The sequence below is a fragment of the Delphinapterus leucas genome, chromosome 5, assembly GCF_059928025.1.
Source record: "Delphinapterus leucas isolate spDelLeu-1000000601 "Yukka" chromosome 5, BTC_Dleu_Yukka2, whole genome shotgun sequence".
NCBI lineage: Eukaryota > Metazoa > Chordata > Mammalia > Artiodactyla > Monodontidae > Delphinapterus > Delphinapterus leucas.
Window position 1 is genome coordinate 58,664,623 of NC_143133.1, and position 21,968 is coordinate 58,686,590.

Below are 21,968 nucleotides of genomic sequence, written 5' to 3' on the forward strand. Positions count from 1 at the left end.
GTCTAAACCAGTCCTTCTATATAGGAGATCACATATCAAGGACTTTTTCCACGAGCTTCAAAATTTAGTCTACAGTAGCACATAGACACCCAACTGGTTCGGTATATCAATGAATAAATTAAGCTGCTACTCCTTCAAAAAGTAACTAAAAGAAATTCAGTTTTAGTGTGGAAGCAGGACAGCTACTGAAACAAATTTTCTCACCTAATACTCATCTGTTTCAATGGAGAATATTAATATTCACATGCGGTAAATGGAATGAATTGTCACTTATTCAATTTAATTTTAAAAATATGATTAGCTTTCATTATGACTCTAAAATGGTTATTTTAATAGATAATGTTGTCTTTTTAACTTGAAATTTTGTAACCTTATGAAAGATTCAAAATTTTTATTTCTTATGTTTTATAATTCCTTCTCAATTTACAGATAGTTTCTCTAATACTGGAAAGTTCTACTGAAAATTACCATCTAAGTACAAATGAAAACTGTGAATTACATATCATTAAAAGTACAGATAATTTGGAAGGGCTTAAAATAACATAATCAGCCCTCAATCACAGGTTCCACGTCTTTGGAGTCAACCCTATCTTAGATCTGGGACTGGTTGAATCCATGGATGCAGAACCTGAGAATACAGAGGGACGACTCTATATGTTTAGGTTTTTTTTAACCTTTACAACTTGCTTAATTTTAAGAAAGATGGTTTTCCATGAGACTTCTAATAAACAAAATACATATATGGTATAGCTAAAATGGCAGTAACTCTAGTATAAACAGGCTGTTTGTGGAAGTACAATTATTGTTTTTAAATTTTGCTCTCGTTCATTTTATCATAGTTTAAAATTCTACCTTTTTATTGCCATAGTTATAGACCTTAATGGAATACTTTATTTAACAATGTTAACTCTGATAGGACAGTGTTCCCCTGCCATTACTTGTCCAAACATGTTTGTTGCCTGCAGTTTTCATTTAAACTCTTCCTTCTTTCATGTGTAATTTTGTTGTAAACTTTCAATACCTCAGAAATGTATTATATTATGAGAAAAGGAAATATTTGGGGGCAGGAGAAGGTCAACAATATTTCCTTAAAATGTGCTTGCAATAGAAAGATAAAATCCAATTATTTTAAGTGGAGGAAGTATCAATGCTCTTTTTGTTCATTGAGTCAGACCCAATTTTATTAGTGTTTTGTCTCAGAAAGAATATGTACCCAACCTGTAAGTAGGTGTCAACAACATATTTGCATTTATATGGGTATTTTTTAATCGAGGCCTTCCATCATAAGTATCTAAATTTTAGATCAAAAAGCTCATGTTCTTATGAAGTTACAAGAGCAATTCTTAGGAATAAAGGTTCCATATATTTAAGCAAATATCTGTCTGACATTCCATTATACTTTCCTAAAATGATAATTAGAAGGAAATCCACTGTGCTTTGTCTGTGTAAGTGAGACCCAACACCTTCTGAAGGAAACTCTGATAAACCAAGTTGGCACACTGAAGTGTCCTTTGTTATGCAGGTGTGGATCCTTTCTAGGATACTTGGACTAGAACACAGATAAGGCTAACAGTAAGTAAGGGGGACATGGACCAAAAAGTCAGACTGTAGTATTTTGAGTCTAGATTCCATTTCTTGTACCAAACTGTCATTTAAAACTTAAAAACTCCTACAACTTACTGTATGTTCTCTGTCTAAGACCTAGAGCTTTTAATTTTTAACAATGAAAATATTTGCAACTTAGGGCCAAATTAGAATTATCTCCATGATACTAGTCCTTAATTTAACATAAAATGATCATTTGTCTTGGTGTTTGACAACACTTTTTACTATTCTCATATTCATTATCTATGGTTTTTTAATTGTAGCAATTTTGTGTGTTTGTCATCTCTACAACTAAATTATAAACTCTTTGGGGATAGCAATTATTTATCGCTTTTTTTAATTGGTCCTAAATTAATAATAATACTGTGGTTTATATTAAATACAAGCATTACTCTAATATTTTGTGAATGAATGAATGAATAACACTTATAAGCAGAAGATTTAAATGTTATATATGGAATGTTTAGTCAACAAACGAAAGTACAATCATCTTAATCAGTCCTGACTAGGTATAAAGAGTGAAACAATAATGAATAAATATAGGACAAAAAAAATGGAAGCAATACAGAACAAGAATGGAGGGAGATGATTATAGCAATCAGGCATTTGGGCTGAAGGAGGTTGAGCCTGCAGCAGCAGCAGTAGCAGCAATGGTCAAAAGTGGTAACAGGCACAGTGAAAAGCAACAGGAGAGGCAAGAGTGGCAGACAGCAGCAGGGAGGAAAATACCACATATAGTGGTGAGAAAGAGTACCATCTTGGGTGACACTCTCATCCAAGGAAAATTAATGTAAATAGAAATACATTCAGCACATCCCAGTAACCAGGGCCTCAAGGACCCTATCATACAGATGAAAGGACAGCAAAACATTTTTTTAAACGAGGATAGCCACTAAAGAATAAATTGAGCCATACAGGAATTCATGGCTTCTGAATGCAAGAATTTTTATCACTCAAAAGATCACATCCCCTGTATTTTAAAATCAGGCTGAAAATAGTGGATTCCTGAGACAGCGTAATATTAATACTCTCTCTCCCTTCCTCCCTCCCTCCCTTCCTTCCTTCCTTCTTCACTTCCTTTCTCTTTCTTTTTTCCTTCTTCTTTAAATCTTTTTTTCTTTCCTTCTTTTTTAACCAGTGACTCAAAGGGGAAACTACACAGTCCCTAACTTACTTTAAACAAAAGCATTTTTTTCCCTTTCCTTCCTTTTTCTCCTCTCTCCCTCCCCCACCTGCATGTCTTATTAGAAGATATTCCATGGATTTTTAAATTGTATACTTTAGAGATGAATTTGGAAGAGTATTGGCAATTGTGACTATTAATAAACATTTTATAAACCTTCCTTTCCTGAGGCATATATCTATGTGGCATTAAAACTGAAGAATGTATTCTCAAGGGCAAACAGCAAGTAATTAATTTAATTTTTCTTAATTGGAAAATTAAATTAAATGTAACTGTTCATCCCAAGGGTAAGAAGGTTGAAGTAGCCTAATGTAGTCATAAAAATATTGGCATACCCCATATATTAGCACTTTTATATAAAGATACTTTTTTTTCTTCCCTGGTCCTTACAATTTACAATTTGTAAACCATATTCTAAATTATTTTTCAATATTCTTATTCTGTGTAGTAGGCAAAACAATGCCCCCCGCCCCCCCAATCCTTTCCTCATCCCTGTTAACTGTGACTGTGTTTGCCTTACATGGCAGGGAGAGTTAAGGTTTTAGACAAAATTAGATTATTAAAATAAGCATATTATTCAGATGAATCCAATGTAATCAAAATGTTTTTAAAAGGGGAAGAGACTAGCAGAAGAGGTCAAAGTGCTGCAAAGTGAGAAGGAATTGACAGACTACTGGCTTTGAAGATAGAAGAGGGTGATAAGTCTAGGAATACACGGAGCCTCTGGAATAGAAAAAGCAAGGAAATAGATTCTCCTTTAAAGCCTCCAAAAGGAATACAGCCTGGCCAATACCTTGATTTTAGCAAGTGTAACCCATTTTGTACATCTGACCTGTAGAATTACAAGATAATTAATTGCCTTAAGTCACTATAAATTTTTATAGCAATTTGTTACAAAAAATATATAGGACCTGCTACATTCAGTATAATAATTATGAACCCCAAACATTGTTGAGTCAATATTTTGATTTTTTGACAAATGAATTCTGGAAGGACACAAACAGTTACTCTGTAGCACTAATCTACTTATTTGGGACAGAAAAGAAGTGCAAGCATTTATGTCTCTCAAAAATAGTCCAAGATAAGCAGAGGAACCAAGATGGCAGAGTAGAAGGATATGTTCTCACTCCCTCTTGCAAGAACACCAGAATCACAACTAGCTGCTGGACAATCATTGACAGGAAGACACTGGAACTCTCCAAAAAGGATACCCCACATCCAAAGACAGAGTAGAAGCCACAATGAGACGATAGGAGGGGCGCAATCACAGTAAAATCAAATCCCATAACTGGTGGGTGGGTGACTCACAGACTTGAGAACACTTATCCCACAGAAGTCCACCCACTGGAATGAAGGTTCTGAGCCCCATGTCAGGCTTCCCAAGCTGGGGGTCCAGCAATGGGAGGAGAACTTCCTAGAGAATCAGACTTTGAAGGTAGTGGGATTTGATTGCAGGACATCAACAGGACTGGGGGAAACAGAGACCCCACTCTTGGAGGGTACACACAAAGTAGTGTGTGCATCAGGACCCAGGGGAAGGAGCAGTGGCCCCAGGGGAGACTGAACCAGGCCTACTGCTAGTGTTGGAGGGTCTTCTGCAGAGGCAGAGGGTGGCTGTGGCTCACCGTGCGGACAAGGACACTGGTAGCAGAAGTTCTGGGAAGTACTCCTTGCCATGAGCCCTTCCAGAGTCTGCCATTAGCCCCAGCAAAGAGCCCAGGTAGGCTCCAGTGTTGGCTTGCTCAGGCCAAACAACCAACAGGGAGGGAACCCAGCCACACCCATCAGCAGTCAAGTGGATTAAAGTTTTACTGAGCTCTGCCCACCAAGCAACAGTCAGCTCTACCCACCACCAGTCCCTCCCATCAAGCCTCTTAGATAGCCTCATCCACCAGAGGGCAGACAACCGAAGCAAGAAGAACTACAATCCTGCAGCCTGTGGAACAAAAACCATATTCACAGAAAGATAGGCAAGATGAAAAGGCAGAGGGCTATGTACCAGATGAAGGAACAAGATAAAACCCCAGAAAAACAACTAAATGAAGTGGAGATAGACAACCTTCCAGAAAAAGAATTCAGAATAATGATAGGGAAGATGATCCAGGACCTCAGAAAAAGAATGGAGGCAAAGATCGAGAAGATGCAAGAAATGTTTAACAAAGACCTAGAGGAATTAAAGAACAACCAAACAGAGATGAACAATACAATAACTGAAATGCAAACTACACTAGACGGAATCAATAGCAGAATAACTGAGGCAGAAGAACGGATAAGTGACCTGGAAGACAGAATGGTGGAATTCACAGCTGCAGAACAGAATAAAGAAAAAAGAATGAAAAGAAATGAAGACAGCCTAAGAGACCTCTGGGACAACATTAAACGCAACAACATTTGCACTATAGGGGTCCCAGAAGGAGAAGAGAGAGAGCAAGAACCTGAGAAAATATTTGAAGAGATTATAGTTGAAAGCTTCCCTAACATGGGAAAGGAAATAGCCACCCAAGTCCAGGAAGCACAGCGAGTCCCATACAGGATAAACCCAAGGAGAAACATGCCAAAAAACATAGTAATCAAATTGGCAAAAATTAAAGACAAAGAAAAATTATTGAAAACAGCAAGGGAAAAACGACAAACAACATACAAAGTTACTCCCATAAGGTTAACAGCTGATTTCTCAGCAGAAACTCTACAAGCCAGAAGGGACTGGCATGATATATTTAAAGTGATGAAGGGGAAGAACATACAACAAAGATTACTCTCCCAGCAAGGATCTTATTCAGATTCGATGGAAAAATCAACAGCTTTACAGAGAAGCAAAAGCTAAGAGAAATCAGCACCACCGAACCAGCTCTACAACAAATGCTAAAGGAACTTCTCTAAGTGGGAAACACAAGAGAAGAAAAGGGCCTACAAAAACAAACCCAAAACAATTAAGAAAATGGTCACAGGAACATACATATCGATAATTACCTTAAACATGAATGGATTAAGTGATCCAACCAAAAGACACAGGCTTGCTGAATGGATACAAAAACAAGACCCATATATATCCTGTCTACAAAAGACCCACTTCAGACCTAGGGACACATACAGACTGAAAGTGAGGGGATGGAAAAAGATATTCCATGCAAATGGAAATCAAAAGAAAGCTGGAGTAGCTATACTCATATCAGATAAAATAGACTTTAAAATAAAGAATGTTACAAGAGACAAGGAGGGACACAACATAATGATCAAGGGATCAATCCAAGAAGAAGATATAACAATTATAAATATATATGCACCCAACATAGGAGCACCTCAATACATACGGCAGCTGCTAACAGCTATAAAAGAGGAAATTGATAGTAACACAGTAACAGTGGGGGACTTTAACACCTCACTTACACCAATGGACAGACCATCCAAAATGAAAATAAATAAGGAAACACAAGCTTTAAATGACACAATAGACCAGATAGATTTAATTGAAATTTATAGGACATTCCATCCAAAAACAGTAGATTACACTTTCTTCTCAAGTGCACATGGAACATTCTCCAGGATAGATCACATCTTGGGTCACAAATCAAGCCTCAGTAAATTTAAGAAAATTGAAATCATATCAAGCCTCTTTTCTGACCACAATGCTATGAGATTAGAAATGAATTACAGGGAAAAAAACGTATAAAAAACAAACACGTGGAGTGTAAACAATATGTTACTAAATAACCAACAGATCACTGAAGAAATCAAATAGGAAATCAAAAAATACCTAGAGACAAATGACAATGAAAACACTATCATCCAAAACCTATGGGATGCAGCAAAAGCAGTTCTAAGAGGGAAGTTCATAGCTATACAAGGCTACCTGAAGAAACAAGAAAAATCTCAAGTAAACAGTCTAACCTTACACGTAAAGTAACTAGAGAAAGAAGAACAAACCAAACCCAAAGTTAGCAGAAGGAAAGAAATCATAAAGACCAGAGTAGAAATAAAGGAAATAGAAACAAAGAAAACAATACCAAAGATCAATAAAACTAAAACCTGGTTCTTTGATAAGATAAAATTGATAAACCATTAGCCAGACTCATCAAGAAAAAGAGGCAGAGGACTCAAATCAATAAAATTAGAAACGAGAAAGAGAAGTTACAACAGACACCGCAGAAATACAAAGCATCCTAAGAGACTACTACAAGCAACTCTATGCCAATAAAATGGACAACCTGGAAGAAATGGACAAATTCCTAGAAAGCTATAACCTTCCAAGACTGAACCAGGAAGAAACAGAAAATATGAAAAGACCAGTCACAAGTAATGAAATTGAAACTGTGATTAAAAATCTTCCAACAGGGCTTCCATGGTGGCGCAGTGGTTGAGAGTCCGCTGCCGATGCAGGGGACACGGGTTCGTGCCCCAGTCCAGGAAGATCCCACATGCTGTGGAGCGGCTGGGCCTGTGAGCCATGGCCGCTGAGCTTGTGCGTCTGGAGCCTGCGCTCTGTAACGGGAGAGGCCACGACATTGAGAGGCCCGCATACAGCAGAAAAAAAAAAAAAAAGCTAGGTTATATTCCTGAAGTTACACTATTAACAACTGAGAGAGTTCAATTTCAAATCCCATCTTTTGTATATTCCACTGTCCTAAAAGGTTTTAATGGGACTGGAAACTAACCTATCATATTTCATTTGAAGCAACTTTGAACTTCATCTACCTCCTCACAGAAGAAATGACCCAAATGTCTACCTCATCATAACATCATTTTTGTTAGAAAGGACAGGAGATACATTTGTTATGACTATTTGCTGTGACTCTCTAAAGAAATAGGTTTGAACTCAAAAGCAGATGAATTTTTTCCTACTTGCTTCTTCTATCAAATACATATATTTACATGTATATGTAATATGTACATGTATATGTAAGTATTATAAATATGTAGATATATAAATATATATAAATATTGCCTTTATATTTCAAATCTATATATGATCTATAAAAATCTACATATTTGATTATCTAATATATATATTTGCCATGTTGTGTCATCTTTGTAACTATTCAATTAGCAAGTACATATACATATATATGCAATTAGGAAAAATATATATATTCAAATATTTTGTGAAACCAATAGAAAATTGGTTAGAAAGAAAACTAATTCTTTCATTGTTCTCATGGTATATCTAAGATTTCAGTTGTATATTTTTCCTTCTTTGTTTATATTCACACTTCTCATTTGAAATATAGCGCACCAAAAATAACATGTGAGTCTTCTTCCTTTTGCCTTCAAAAGTTAAATTATTTATTTTCTTACCTCCTTCCCTCCTAGCTTGCCTCTCTCCATTACTCCCTTGCTCCATTTTTTCCTCTCTTTCTTTCTCTCTTTTTTTGAAAGTGTGGGCCAACCATTTTCTCATTACTTTTTAAAGTTATTTACCAGCTACTCCATGAAAAGAAAGGCATAACAAAAATATAAAGCAGGTTAGCTATCAGAATTATGAGCTGTTAAATAAGATCCTATTCCCATTGTATACAAAGAAAAGAACCTAGAGACCCAGATTAGAATGGAGTGAATATGGGCAATAAAGAAAGTGTTTTAGTGCCTTACATTTTTACTTTATTCCTGCTTTTATGCTATAACTTGAAGACTTTCCAAATGAAAATACAGTAGAAGTCTGGGAGATTGAAACATCCAGTTCACTTTTATTTTATTTCACTAGCTTAAAGGGAAAATATACTGTACTGTTCTTTCCGTTGATGTATATAGGCTATTTTGGCATCTTTCAAGTCCCAGTAGGAAATCCTTTTTCTTTTGTTGTTTGTCGCTAAAATCAGCTCCTGTTTGAAGCTGCCAGCTCTTATACTTCTCTTCAGCTCTTACGGTCCACCACTTGCCCAATTATCTATTACTTGTATGCAGGAACAATCTTGATCTCATGCAACCTTGAATCATCCTATAAGCTATTGTCAGGACTTCATGGACATCCCTGTTCATTAAATAAGGGTGGCACTATTGTGATCAGTCACAATAGAAGGTGAAGCCCCAGTTTTTTAAAGAATTTCCTGAAACAGACACAGTCCATTAGAATGTTCATTTGTGATATAAACAGCATCAATTCTTTACTTCAAAAAGTACAACCTATGATCCTTTAAGCATTTGAATCCTGACTATTTAATTTGGCTTAGGAAGTAATGTCAAAAAATGAGAAAAAAATGCTCTCGGGGAATTAGAAATGAAAACAAACACCTTTGTTCATTTTTACCATAGGCTTTTTTCTGAACATATTTTCAATTTACCAAGTTTGAAATAACACCAAATTTGTAAGTATTTGCTAAGTCTTTTTTTTTTCCTGCTCCATGATCCTTAAATATGTGAATCCTCTCAGCATGAATTTTGTTTCCAAGTTGTTTAGATATGCCTCCACCCTGACCTAATAACACCCAGAAACCCAATTTTGTTATGAAAAGATAGCCACCTAATACAGACTAGCCTATTGAAAAATATTTCTTTTCCTATAAATGTTGTGGTGTTAAATAAACTTATTTATAAATATTAAAACGGGGAGTTCCCTGGTGGCCTAGTGGCTAGGATTCAGCCTTGGCCTGGATTCGACCCCTGGTTGGGGAACTGAGGTCCAGCAAGCCACATGGCACAGCCAAAAAATAAAAAAACAGAAAACAATAGTAAGTCAGAATTATGTGTACATATTCATTGTTAGGAACAATGGTTTTCTAAATGGATTTTTAAAAATAGATACATCTTTATATATAAATCTAAGCAGACAAAAAAAGTACAAAATAAGAAAGCTTCATGTTAAGATCTTGAAAAATGTATTTCAAAGCAAGTTTGCATATGATATGAGGGACGTAGCTTGTCAAGGCCAATTGTTATCAATACATGGGAAGGAGACAAGTAAAGTGTGGGCATGTGGATAGGGAAGACTTTTCTATCAAGGTTCAATCATAATTTTATTATAGTAATTAATGTCTGGTGTTTAATAGGTCATAGAATCAATTGACTGGAAGGCAGCTTCAAAGGTCTGTTGGTCCCTGCTGACATTTTCCTGAGGGTCAGATTTAAGAGTATTATAAAGAAGGACAAAATGATGCTTATGTCAGATTATATTCACAATAAAACTGTAAGGCCTGTCTTTTCTAAGTCATCTTTAATGTTACAAAGAAGGCTATAATTTCTTTTTGTCTCTCTTTCACTTCCTTCCATGTTAGCAATATCCCAACACTGTTTTTTTTAAATAATGATATATAAGACTTGAATGACATTTTAAAGAATAAAAAGTTTTATTGTTGTTTGTCTACATGTTAAGTGTCCTGTTCGCAGTACATTTAATTTTACAATTAAATATTTCAGTTTTATCTATGTGCTTGATAGTAAGGAATATATAAATAGAGGTTCTCCAATATTTTATTGCATTGCTAGTAACTAAGGAAACATTACCTCTCCCACCCATATCATTTTTGAAACTAATAGTTGTGTAATAAATATATTTATTCTGAATACATTACATTACAGGCTTGATATGTACCTGCTTTTAATATGTAAATTAATAATATATAAATTAGAAAATTTTATTTATGACACTTATATAACTTTATTGAGTTGATTGATTGATGTATACTGGTGACCTTTCAGAGTGATCAAATACTTGAGGTTGAATTTATAGAAAGCATAAAACCTACATAGTACATTTTATAAGTCAACCTTAAATAAATCTCACATTGTAAATAAGTCAAGATGATGTGAATGATGTTTCAAGGCAGTTCAATCCCCACCAACACTCTTTGTTGCAGTATCATTTACAGTCCTTATAGTACCTATGTATACACATACTATCTTATTTCCTCATTCTTTATAAGGGAAGTATTAATACACATATTAAAGAATCAACATAAATCAATAAAGTGATTCTGAAGTGATATACCTTAATTTGTATATTATATATATATTTAATATTTATTAAGTGCTTAGATGATTAAAAATTGCCCACAGGCATAGTAATATTCAGAGTAATAAGAGAAGAAAATATAGGCAAATTTCATAAAACAGATGATCTTCTCTGCTCTAAATTTAATTTTTAAATTATGTAAAACATAGCCTATTTAATAAATATGTGTGAGCCTACAAGTTTGTGTCATTCATCTTTAAAACAATATATTTTGTTTGTGGACATTGGAAGTAGCTTATCTATAAAGGGAATTAGTAAATTATAAAATATGATCAGAACAAAATTTAATATTTCATCCATTCCAAATTTACATTATATATTTTAGAAAAAAGTATTTTTCTCAATGTTTTTTTCAAGTTTAAAAAAGAAATCAGCCCAGAAATAGTTAACAATAGTCACCTTGGAACACCTGAGTTCTTCAGTAAGATTGAAAGCACCATGGAGCTGATGAGGGGATGTTTGAAGTGCCAGTCAAGAAACTGTTCCCAAATCCTCCCACATGGTTGAAATCCTGCTGTCAGGAACATATTGGAAAGTTGTTCATTCATTTGAAGTGACAGATACAGATTGTGACAAGCCTCATATTGGGACTCCAGCCCAAGGGGGCAACACAGAGTGAAATGAGGAATGCAGAATTAATGGAGAAAAATGTCACTTGCCAATCTCCCTACTCACAACTTATTTCACTTTGGACTACAGTTCACAGTGTTATTTGGGAAAAGAAAACAGGCATATGTGAGATTTTATCTTACATTTTATATTTAAAATTTTAAGACATGGTGTGTATATTTAATAATTAGAGGATCAAGTAAAATTTTTTTCAGATCACTTGTAGTTTTTTTGAGTTAGTGAAAATAAAATTTACTCATTATGAAATTAAACTGCGAAAACTTGAAAGGAGAAATTGTATCTTAAATTTGAAAACTTATTTGACTGTCTGAATATATCGCGCTTTGGCAGTGATAAATTCATCTCGGTATCCATAAATTTCATTTTTCAATAAGACAATACACACTTAACTGTAGGGCTCTTTATTTATTTCAAAGCACCTAAGCATGCATCTCCCCGCAGGATTTGCAGATGAAGAACCACTAAGTCGACTTTAAGGTATTTAGAACCTTATTTCGAAAGTACCATCTGTATTCCTAGTGTACTGTTCTTCCACGCTGGTATAAGAACATTCTAAGGCTTTAAAACATCATTTTAGTAGAGATGGAATTTAGGTGAAAATAATCATGAACATAGCTAAGTGACACTTTTACAACGAAATCTCAATAATTAAAACTCAACCTTACCTCATACCAGTTAAAGGAGTTCAAACTTCTAGCCATTCTATTAAAAATTTATTAGTATTAGCCCTGTGTGTGTAAATGGGAAAAGCACTTATAATCTAAAGATTACACACACACACACACACACACACACACGCACACGCACATACACTCTCATAAACTGTTTGTTACCAAGAAACTAGAAATACTGATACGTCTCAAGTTGTATTCTACAAATAGAGAATGTATCTTCTTTTAGATCCCCAAGGAAGAGTTGTCAAATGATAATAATAATTAAAAAATAGTGATCATATAACAGAACACAGAGAAATTTTCACTGAATTTCTGAAATCATAAACTGTACTCGTACTATAATTCAATACATTATATATAGAAATTAACAGTGCAAATTAAATTAGCAATCCTCAATCATGTGACAGGTTTTTTTTAAAGTCTTAAAATGTATTGGTTCAAGAAAGAAATTAAATAAAATAAATCAGAAGTTGAAACATATATGAAATCTGACTATGGAGATGTTCCTCAATGAAAGAAATCTACAACTTGAAATATTCTTATTCAAAAACAAGAAATTTAATTAATATTTATCTCTGAATTAAAAATATGCTTTAAAGATTAGTAAAACAGGGAGCAAGTAATAAAAATAAAAGTTAAAAGCAAGTTGTTTAATTATAAGAATAAAATTAATCATGTTTAAAATGATGTAAAGAAAACAGTCATATATTTTGGAAATTAAAAAGGGAAAGGAGAAAAAGAACAGACATGGGAAACATTTTAAAACATTATATATATACTTTGAGAACTATGCTAATTTGAAAATGTGAAAAAGCAGATATCATTCTCTTGTAAAAATTAAATATTTTCACCAATTTTGAATCACAAAGCATGAAGAAATATTCAGGTTTATAGCAGTTTTCAAGAAATAGATCATTTTCCTTGTTCTGAAAGTTTTGGATATTTTGAAAAGGCAGTTGTTGAAAAAAATATTCTGTTTTGCAGGTGACATGAAAATTTTTTATAACAATAATAGCATTTAGTGAATTGTTATATGTTAGATATTAAAAATTAGAAACTGACTTTTATGCAATTATAATTTAGAAAATATTTATAATAGAAGTAAAAATCCATCTTAGATCACAGTGTAAAACAACAAAAATATAAGATGCTGAGATAATTATAATAAAAATATAATACCTATATGAAGAAAATAAGAGACTCAACTTATATTTTTGCCAAAAAATGGAGAAATTTTGCAAATATTAATGCAAAACAAATATCCTTCAGCTAAAAGTTTTAGACTATATAAACCAATTCCAAATATTTTTTGAATATGTGAGAATGACTGAAAATTTGGAAAAAAAAACCTTAAAATAGAAATTTTTCCTATCCAGATATTAATGAGTATATGCATTCTCATTTATTAAAAATATTTCTATTTCACAAGTGAAAAGTTAGATTAATGGCACATAAATAAAATAGGATGTAATGATTAAACTTAATGTACAAAACATAAGTTTGTGCATAAAGACACTCATTAAATAACGGCTAGAGTACTGATTAGTTACCTTTTTAGAAAATCCAAATCAGATCTTAATTCTATACAAAAATATTTTAAAATTCAAAATGTTAATAATGATTTTTTCTTTATCAATTTTTATACATTTGTCCTACAGCAAGCATGTCTGATAATAAAATTATATAAAACTAATTTTTCCCTTTTTTAGTTACTTTATTAAAACAAATTTTTAATTGACTCTTCATAAATATGTACCTCATAAATTTATTACTTCTCTGTGGATTATTCAGTCACATCAGCATAATACAGTCTCAAATAAAAATTAAATATCAACACACTCTTTGTAGTGTTGACAGTTAGTTATACAACAGCTACAAAACATGAGAATCTATAATAATTTTCCTTGGATTATGGCATGTTTTGATTTTATATTCACTGATATTCTGTTAATGAGACATGTGACAAATGCTGCTTTCTCTGCTACTTTTCATACAGCATCTGTCATTAAAGTATTAACAATGATACTTTTGACTTGGAGGAATAAGTATGTGAATTTTCTCAAGTTATTATGCAAGAATATTTTTTTCTTCTTTCCTTCCTCCCTTCTTCCTCTCCTCCCTCCCTCCATTTTTTCCTTCCTTCCTTCTTTCTTGTCAATAGATAGCATGAAAGCCAAAGAGGTCATAAAGAAAGCAAAATAATTGTGATCCTAGTATTCCACAAAAAGTATGAGTATTCTTATTTATTTATACTTTGGTTTGTGTTCTTCACTCCCCACCATAAGCCTCCTATTCTCATTTATAAATACATACATACATATATAAATACATAAGTACATAAATACATAAAAAGAGAGATATCTTGTTTAGTATCATAGAGTAGACTGTAAACTCCTGGTAATTTTTCTTAAAATCTGTTTCTGTGGATTACTACGTTATCGATAGGCATTTATTTCTCTAAGGCCTTGGATAATTTTATGTATCATCTTATATATATATGGTTATGGAAACCACTAAAGCTGATTAACAGGGGTTAAAGTAAAGTTATTGTTGAAAATCAGAAGGAGAAGATGTGATGAAAGGAAAAGGGGTGGAAATTTGACCTTTGCACCCATCCCCTCTGGAAGACAATAATAGTCTGAAAGTTATTTTAAATGAATATTTTATAAAAGAAGTTTTGTCAGCTAAGGATTAACCAAATGTGAGATATTCAGGATGGTCATTAATGTAATAACTTATATATCTAGCCTTCTAAATAAAACCAGATATAATCTGATAGAACAAAGTGAAATGGTAGAATAAATCAATATTCAGATGAAGGCTTCTTATATAAATTGTTTAGGCTGATTGAATTGCTGATGGATTAATTTTACTTTAAGTCAAGATTGAGTGATGGACACAAAATTGATCAGTTTTACAGGCATAAATTTTAACTGGACTAGTGAAGTGAGCCACAATCAAAAATAAAAATGTCCTTCTATACATACCCCACATACATAAACACATATAAATGTCCATGTGTACAGATAAGAATCTGTTTACCTTACTTTAACAAGACATAAAATTATGAATCATACACTTCTAAAATTTTATTTGAACTAATTTTTTTAAATGTTCAACAGATAAAAGCAAAATTATTCTTATAATGCATGTCTATTCTTCCAAGAAAAATAGTGTGTTAAAAAGATAACAGCAAATTGACTGACTCAAGGTGCAAAGTTGCAATTTGGAAAGAGAAAATTAAGAAAGGAGGGCTAGGGGAATTTTTTCCATTATAAACATGTGGTAAATTTTCCCGGATTAGGAAAAAGAAATAGATGAATTGAGAAAATGTTGAACAAGTTTGAAAAAGCCATCTTGTCAGTAAATACAGCTTCATTAAGAAACATCTGAAAAATTAACTTAAGGAGCAGCAATTACTGATAGGCACAAAACACCTTGCTGTTTCCAGGCTTTGTTCATTTACCAATGTGCTGTCTCTATTTTCCACCTATTGAAATCTTACTATTTTTTAAGTAAAATATTTTATGAATGGTCTTTTACATCAGTTAAAATAGTCTTTAGTGGACTTACATCAATTAAATTTTCCTGCTTTATGTAACCTATTTATTATGATTAAAATATTAATGAAGGTTCTATTGATGGAATATTATTAGTTACTTCTGAGAAAGAAAAATCAAAAAAACAAAAAAGAGCAACCCCTGGCTTTGAGAAGCTGGCCTGACACTCATAGCTAAGCCATGTTACTGCCCCATTAGACATAAGCAATCACACACGATACCAACTTCAGATGAGCTTACTCTGAGACAATGATAAAATGATAACAAAGCAAGGCCGTTTCTTGATTTTTTCTAAGCATAACAAAAATAAATTGACTATGCCACCAACAAAATACCAAACACGCCTTCTCTTGTCAAAATGATTATTACTTCTTTACCAATTATAGCTTTATCCTCCTGCCAGTTTCCCACCCTAGAGATAAGATTTAAGATAATCACAGTTTTTTCTTATTCTCTAACATCATCTGACCTACAGCAAACTTCTACTTCTTTATACCCTCCCCCAAATCACCCAATGAGAAGTCAAATCTTGTATTAGGTTTTTATGCTAACATCCTGTTATAAAGACACATCATGATTCCTTATGGTACATATTTGTGTGTGTTTGGTGGTATTTGGCTATAAAACATTGACACTTAAGTTGAAGTTACATATTCTGTAATTAAAAGTTTTCTTAAGTATTAGATGAAAAACAGTAAACTTTAAGTTAATATTAATCAGCATTGATGCTTGCAATTGTGCATGAATTCATTGTTTTTTCATTCACTGAACATCTTTTTAAAATTGAGCCCTTACCATGTTCTAGGATTTTAAGGAACTGTTGTATATATAATGGTGAACAAACAGATGTATTCCCATCCTATCATGGTTAATTCTAGTAGTGGAGATACAGGAAACTTGGTCACTTACTTCTCTGGCCATAGCACAGATAGTGTTGGATACAAGTAAGTGCAAGACCTCCCCAGTCTCAATATTAAGAATAGTTTCAAGCCCCCAGAAACTATTAGTCTGTATTATTCCATTTAGCCTCCTGACTTTTACAAGTTTCACATCCCACCAGGACCTCAGGATTTACATCCATCAGTGCTACCCATTTTTCAATCCATCATTAGCTTCATTGCTTCAATTCTGCCTTTACACAGCTTAAATTCTGTTAACTATCATTTTCATCTTGCATTCCATTCCCCTCTTTAATTATATTGTACTCATCTGCAGGAGTGGGGGAGTGAATAAAACAGGTAAAATAGTTCTCCTACTCTCTTTGGCAGTAGCTAAGTTAGCTGGAGAAAAAAAGAAACAGACATGGATACAGTTTCCAGTTAAATAATTGACCAATAACATTAAGTAGGCTCTTAATGTTTCTGTTCATCCTACAATATTCCATGGTTTATCACATTCTCTCTTTTCTAGAATATTCATTTGTATCTTCTAATCTCCCCTCAAATCTACAACACTATTTCCCTCATCCTTACTCTCAGTTGATGTCTTTGCTTCCTAATTCACTGATAGAATAGAGTAAATAAGAAGACAAATTCCAAAAGTTACCATGACTGCATCTGGACCCTACCTAGATCTGTGCCCATTTACTCTGAGTTGCCTATTACTATGGATGGACTGCCTGGATTCCTACTGAAGGTCAACCACTCGACTAGCTCATTAGATGTCATCCTGCTTGCCCCTAAAGTTATTACTCTGGCACTTCCGCATTTCATATCCTGCTTTATAGAGAGGTCTTCCCTCTCTATTAATAGCTCAGTTCCTTCAGCATTAAAGCACTCTCTCATATACCCAACCTTAAAAACAAAAGCAAACAAACAAAACATTTTTGGACCCCACTCCTTGTTCCAGCTGTCTCTTAATTTCTCTACTGTAGGACTCTTTGACATACTGTTCTACACTAGATGTCTCCAATTCTGCAAACCTCCATTCTATTTTGAACAAAACCTAGTTAGGTTTTCTCCATGACAGCTCTGTTATATCTTCTCTTTTCAAGGTTATGATTATCCAGGGGATATTGCTTCATAGTAAACTTTCTTTACTGGGCATTCAGGGCATCAGATTAACCTCTTTTCTTCTAATCTCAATGACTGTTCATTTTCCCATGACTGAACTCTAATTGCTGGAATGCCCTATGTCTTAGTACTGAGAACTTTTTCCTATTTTCATTCATATGGTTCACCTCTCATGGCTTTAAATTATTTATATACCCCTAATTACATATAATTTTTATCTCTAGGCCATATCTTTCTCCACAATTATAGATTAACTCATCCCATTATTTGTAATATCTTGATTATATAATAGTTATCTCAAACTTGGTATGTTGTAAGTGAATTGGTGACATTATCTCAAAAAATTGCATAGCCATGTAACCAGCAAATGGGCTAGCCAAGTATAAAAACAAATCTACAATAGTTGACAATAGTTTACAAAGACAAAAATATTAATATCAATGTGGCCATGGAAGGAGTTGTAGCAGAAGGGATCCTATGTTATCTTCTTTCACTACCTACCCAATTTCACTCATTTTTTGAGATTGTGGCTGCCAATCTTCCTGGCTCATCAGTAATAGCTTAGACTCCAAATGGAGCACAAGTGAATAGGTCTGTTTGGTTCAAGGAGTAAACTGTAACAGATCCTATTCATGTTCCACACTATATCCCATAAGCTTATCTGTGTTCATCTGTACTTGTAAAATAAGTAAGTTTTTAGCATATGTCACCTGTCCCTTTCAAGAACCTGTTTGTCTCTTATTTTCTGTCAGAGAGCATTTTACAACACAATATTGACTTCACAGCTGCCTTCAGATAAAATCCTTAAATATGGAGGGCTTTCCTCCACCAATAAAGGATGGAAGTCATTAGGTTATACTCTAGCCTCCTCAGTATTTAATGGAATGAATCTGAGATATGTCTCACAGAGTTTCTAAGAGTTCTAAATAGATTGAGTCTTGATTGATTGATTATTGATATACATTTTTTTCTCTTTCTTCTTTTCTGTTTTACTTCGCCCATATTTCCCCTTTTATTTTCTGGTGTTTTCATCCAAATACACTGCCTGCATCCAAGTTCTTGTTTCAGGTCCTGCTGTGGAGGAAAACCTAAACTATGATAGGAGTCAATAAAAGACTGTTTGGAAAAAAAAAGTGATAATTATCCAGTTATGTGAAGGACAGCAAGGAGTCTGCAACTTGAGGAATGGGGAGTAAGATATTCTAAAGTAAATAGTATATGGCAAATTAGAGAGCTGTAAAAAATAGTGTCCCAGGGATGGAGGGAAGACAAGTGTGGCTTTATTGTAGTGATTGAGGGGGAGAGTGACAGATGATTTTAAAGAATTAGCCAGAGGCCATAGTAACTGTTTTGGATTTTGAATTAAGTTAAATGGGAAATCATTACAGAATTATAAGCACAGGAAATAGATAAGAAAATATAATTCTGCCTGCTTTCCTGCAATAGACCAGGACAGGTTAGAATAGTAGGACATCCAAGGGTAGAAACTAGGGCAATTAAAGAGCCTAGAAGATATAGAAAGCTATTTTAAGCTTAATTAGTAGTACTTACCCTTGGAGTAAATGCAGATGTTGAAGAAGAGAGTAGTGTTCTAAAAGAGAGGAAGAAAAACAGACATTTCTCAATATAAGGATAACATTTATTGGTCTGTCCCCGGGAAAGGAAATTTAACAATACATTTAACACTAAAATACAGGTAGACTTTGACCCAGTAATTCTACTCAATAATTTTACATATAAGTTTCATACTTATAAATTTGTAAAATTCATATATTTTTATTTTAAATATAGACTATTTTTAAATATCATATGATATAATATGTATTGTATATATTTGTATATACTTATACAAATGCAAATATTATTTACACTTATATAAAGACATTGCTTACTAATTTATGCAATGATGCATGTACAAGGATAATCACTGAGACTTTGAAGAGCATAAGAAGAGAAACAAACTCTTATGTTCAAACTCCTACAGGTTATGGGACATTTATAAAATGATATATTATTCAATCATTACAAAGGAAAAGGAAATTGATATATACTGACACATAAGAAATACAAAATTTATTACCTAAAAAAAGCAAAGGGTAGAAAGTTTATGTAGTTTGCTGCCATTAATATGATACCCTATATTGCCTTCACACATAAAGCACAACTTGAATTTGTTTCTTAATTAAACAATTACTGACTGAATTTCTCTATTTTTAAATTTTTTTATTATTTTTTAACATCTTTATTGGAGTATAATTGCTTTACAATGATATGTTAGTTTCTGCTTTATAACAAAGTGAATCAGCTATACATATACATATATGTCCATATCTCCTCCCTCTTGCATCTCCCTCCCACCCTCTCTATCCCACCCACCCCTCTAGGTGGTCACAAAGCACCAAGCTGATCTCCCTGTGCTATGCAGCTGCTTCCCACTAGCTATCTATTTTACATTTGGTAGTATATATAAATACATGCCACTCTCTCACTTCATCCCAGCTTACCCTTCCCCCTCCCCATGGCCTCAAGTCCATTCTCTACATCTGTGTCTTTATTCCAGTCCTGCCCCTAGGTTCTTCATAACCATTTTTTTTTTTTTTAGATTTCATATGTATGTGTTAGCATACGGTGTTTATTTTTCTCTTTCTGACTTACTTTACTCTGTATGACACTCTCTACGTCCATCCACCATACTACAAATACTCAATTTCGTTTCTTTATATGGCTGAGTAATAATCCATTGTATATATGTGCCACATCTTCTTTATCCATTCGTCTGTTGATGGACACTTAGGTTGCTTCCATGTCCTGGCTATTGGAAATAGAGCTGCAATGAACATTGTTGTACATGACTCTTTTTGAATTATGGTTTTCTCAGGGTATATGCCCAGTAGTGGGATTGCTGGGTCGTATGGTTAGTTCTATTTTTGGTCTTCTAAGGAACCTCCATACTGTTCTCCATAGTGGATGTATCAATTTACATTCCCACCAACAGTGCAAGAGGGTTCCCTTTTCTCCACACCCTCTCCAGCACTTATTGTTTATAGAATTTTTGATGATGGCCATTTTGACTGGTGTGAGGTGATACCTCATTGTAGTTTTGATTTGCATTTCTCTAATGATTAGTGATGTTGAGCATTCTTTCATGTGTTTGTTGGCAATTTGTATATCTTCTTTGAAGAAATGTCTATTTAGGTTTTCTGCCAATTTTTATATTAGGCTGTTTGTTTTTTGATATTGAGCTGCATAAGCTGCTTATAAATTTTGGAGATGAAACCTTTGTCACTTGCTTCATTTGCAAATATTTTCTTCCATTCTGAGGGTTGTCTTTTCATCTTGTTTATGGTTTCCTTTGCTGTGCAAAAGTTTTTAAGTTTCATTAGCTCCCATTTGTTTATTTTTGTTTTTATTTCCATTTCTCTAGGAGGTGGGTCAAAAAGGATCTTGCTGTGGTTTATGTCATAGAGTGTTCTGCCTATGTTTTCCTCTAAGAGCTTGATAGTGTCTGGCCTGACATTTAGGTCTTTAATCCATTTTGAGTTTACTTTTGTGTGTGGTGTTAGGGAGTGTTCTAATTTCATTCTTTTACATGTAGCTGTCCAGTTTTCCCAGCACCACTTATTGAAGAGGCTCTCTTTTCTCCATTGTATATCCTTGCCTCCTTTGTCATAGATAAGTTGACCATAGGTGTGTGGGTTTATCTCTGGGCTTTCTATCCTGTTCCATTGATCTATCTTTCTGTTTCTGAGCCTGAACCATACTGTCTTGATTCCTGTAGCTTTGTAGTATATCTGAAGTCAGAGAGCCTGATTCCTCCAGCTCCGTTTTTCGTTCTCAAGATTGCTTTGGCTATTCGGGGTCTTTTGTGCTTCCATCCAAATTGTGCAATTTTTTGTTCTAGTTCTCTGAAAAATGCCAATGGTAGTTTGATAAGGATTGCATTGAATCTGTAGATAGCTTTGGGTAGTAGAGTCATTTTCACAGTGTTGATTCTTCCAATCCAAGTACATGGTATGTCTCTCCATCCGTTTGTATAAGCTTTAATTTCTTTCTACAGTGTCTTATAGTTTTCTGCATAAAGGTCTTTTGTCTCCTTAGGTAGGTTTATTCCTAGGTATTTTATTCTTTTTGTTGCAATGGTAAATGGGAGTGATTACTTAAATTCTTTTTCAGATTTTTTGTCATTAGTGTATAGGAATGCAATAGAGTTCTGTGAATTAATTTTGTATCCTGCCACTTTACCAAATTCATTCATTAGCTCTAGTAGTTTTCTGGCAACATCTTTAGGATTTTCTATGTATAGTATCATGTCATCTGCAAACAGTGACGGTTTTACTTCTTCTTTTCCGATTTCGATTCCAT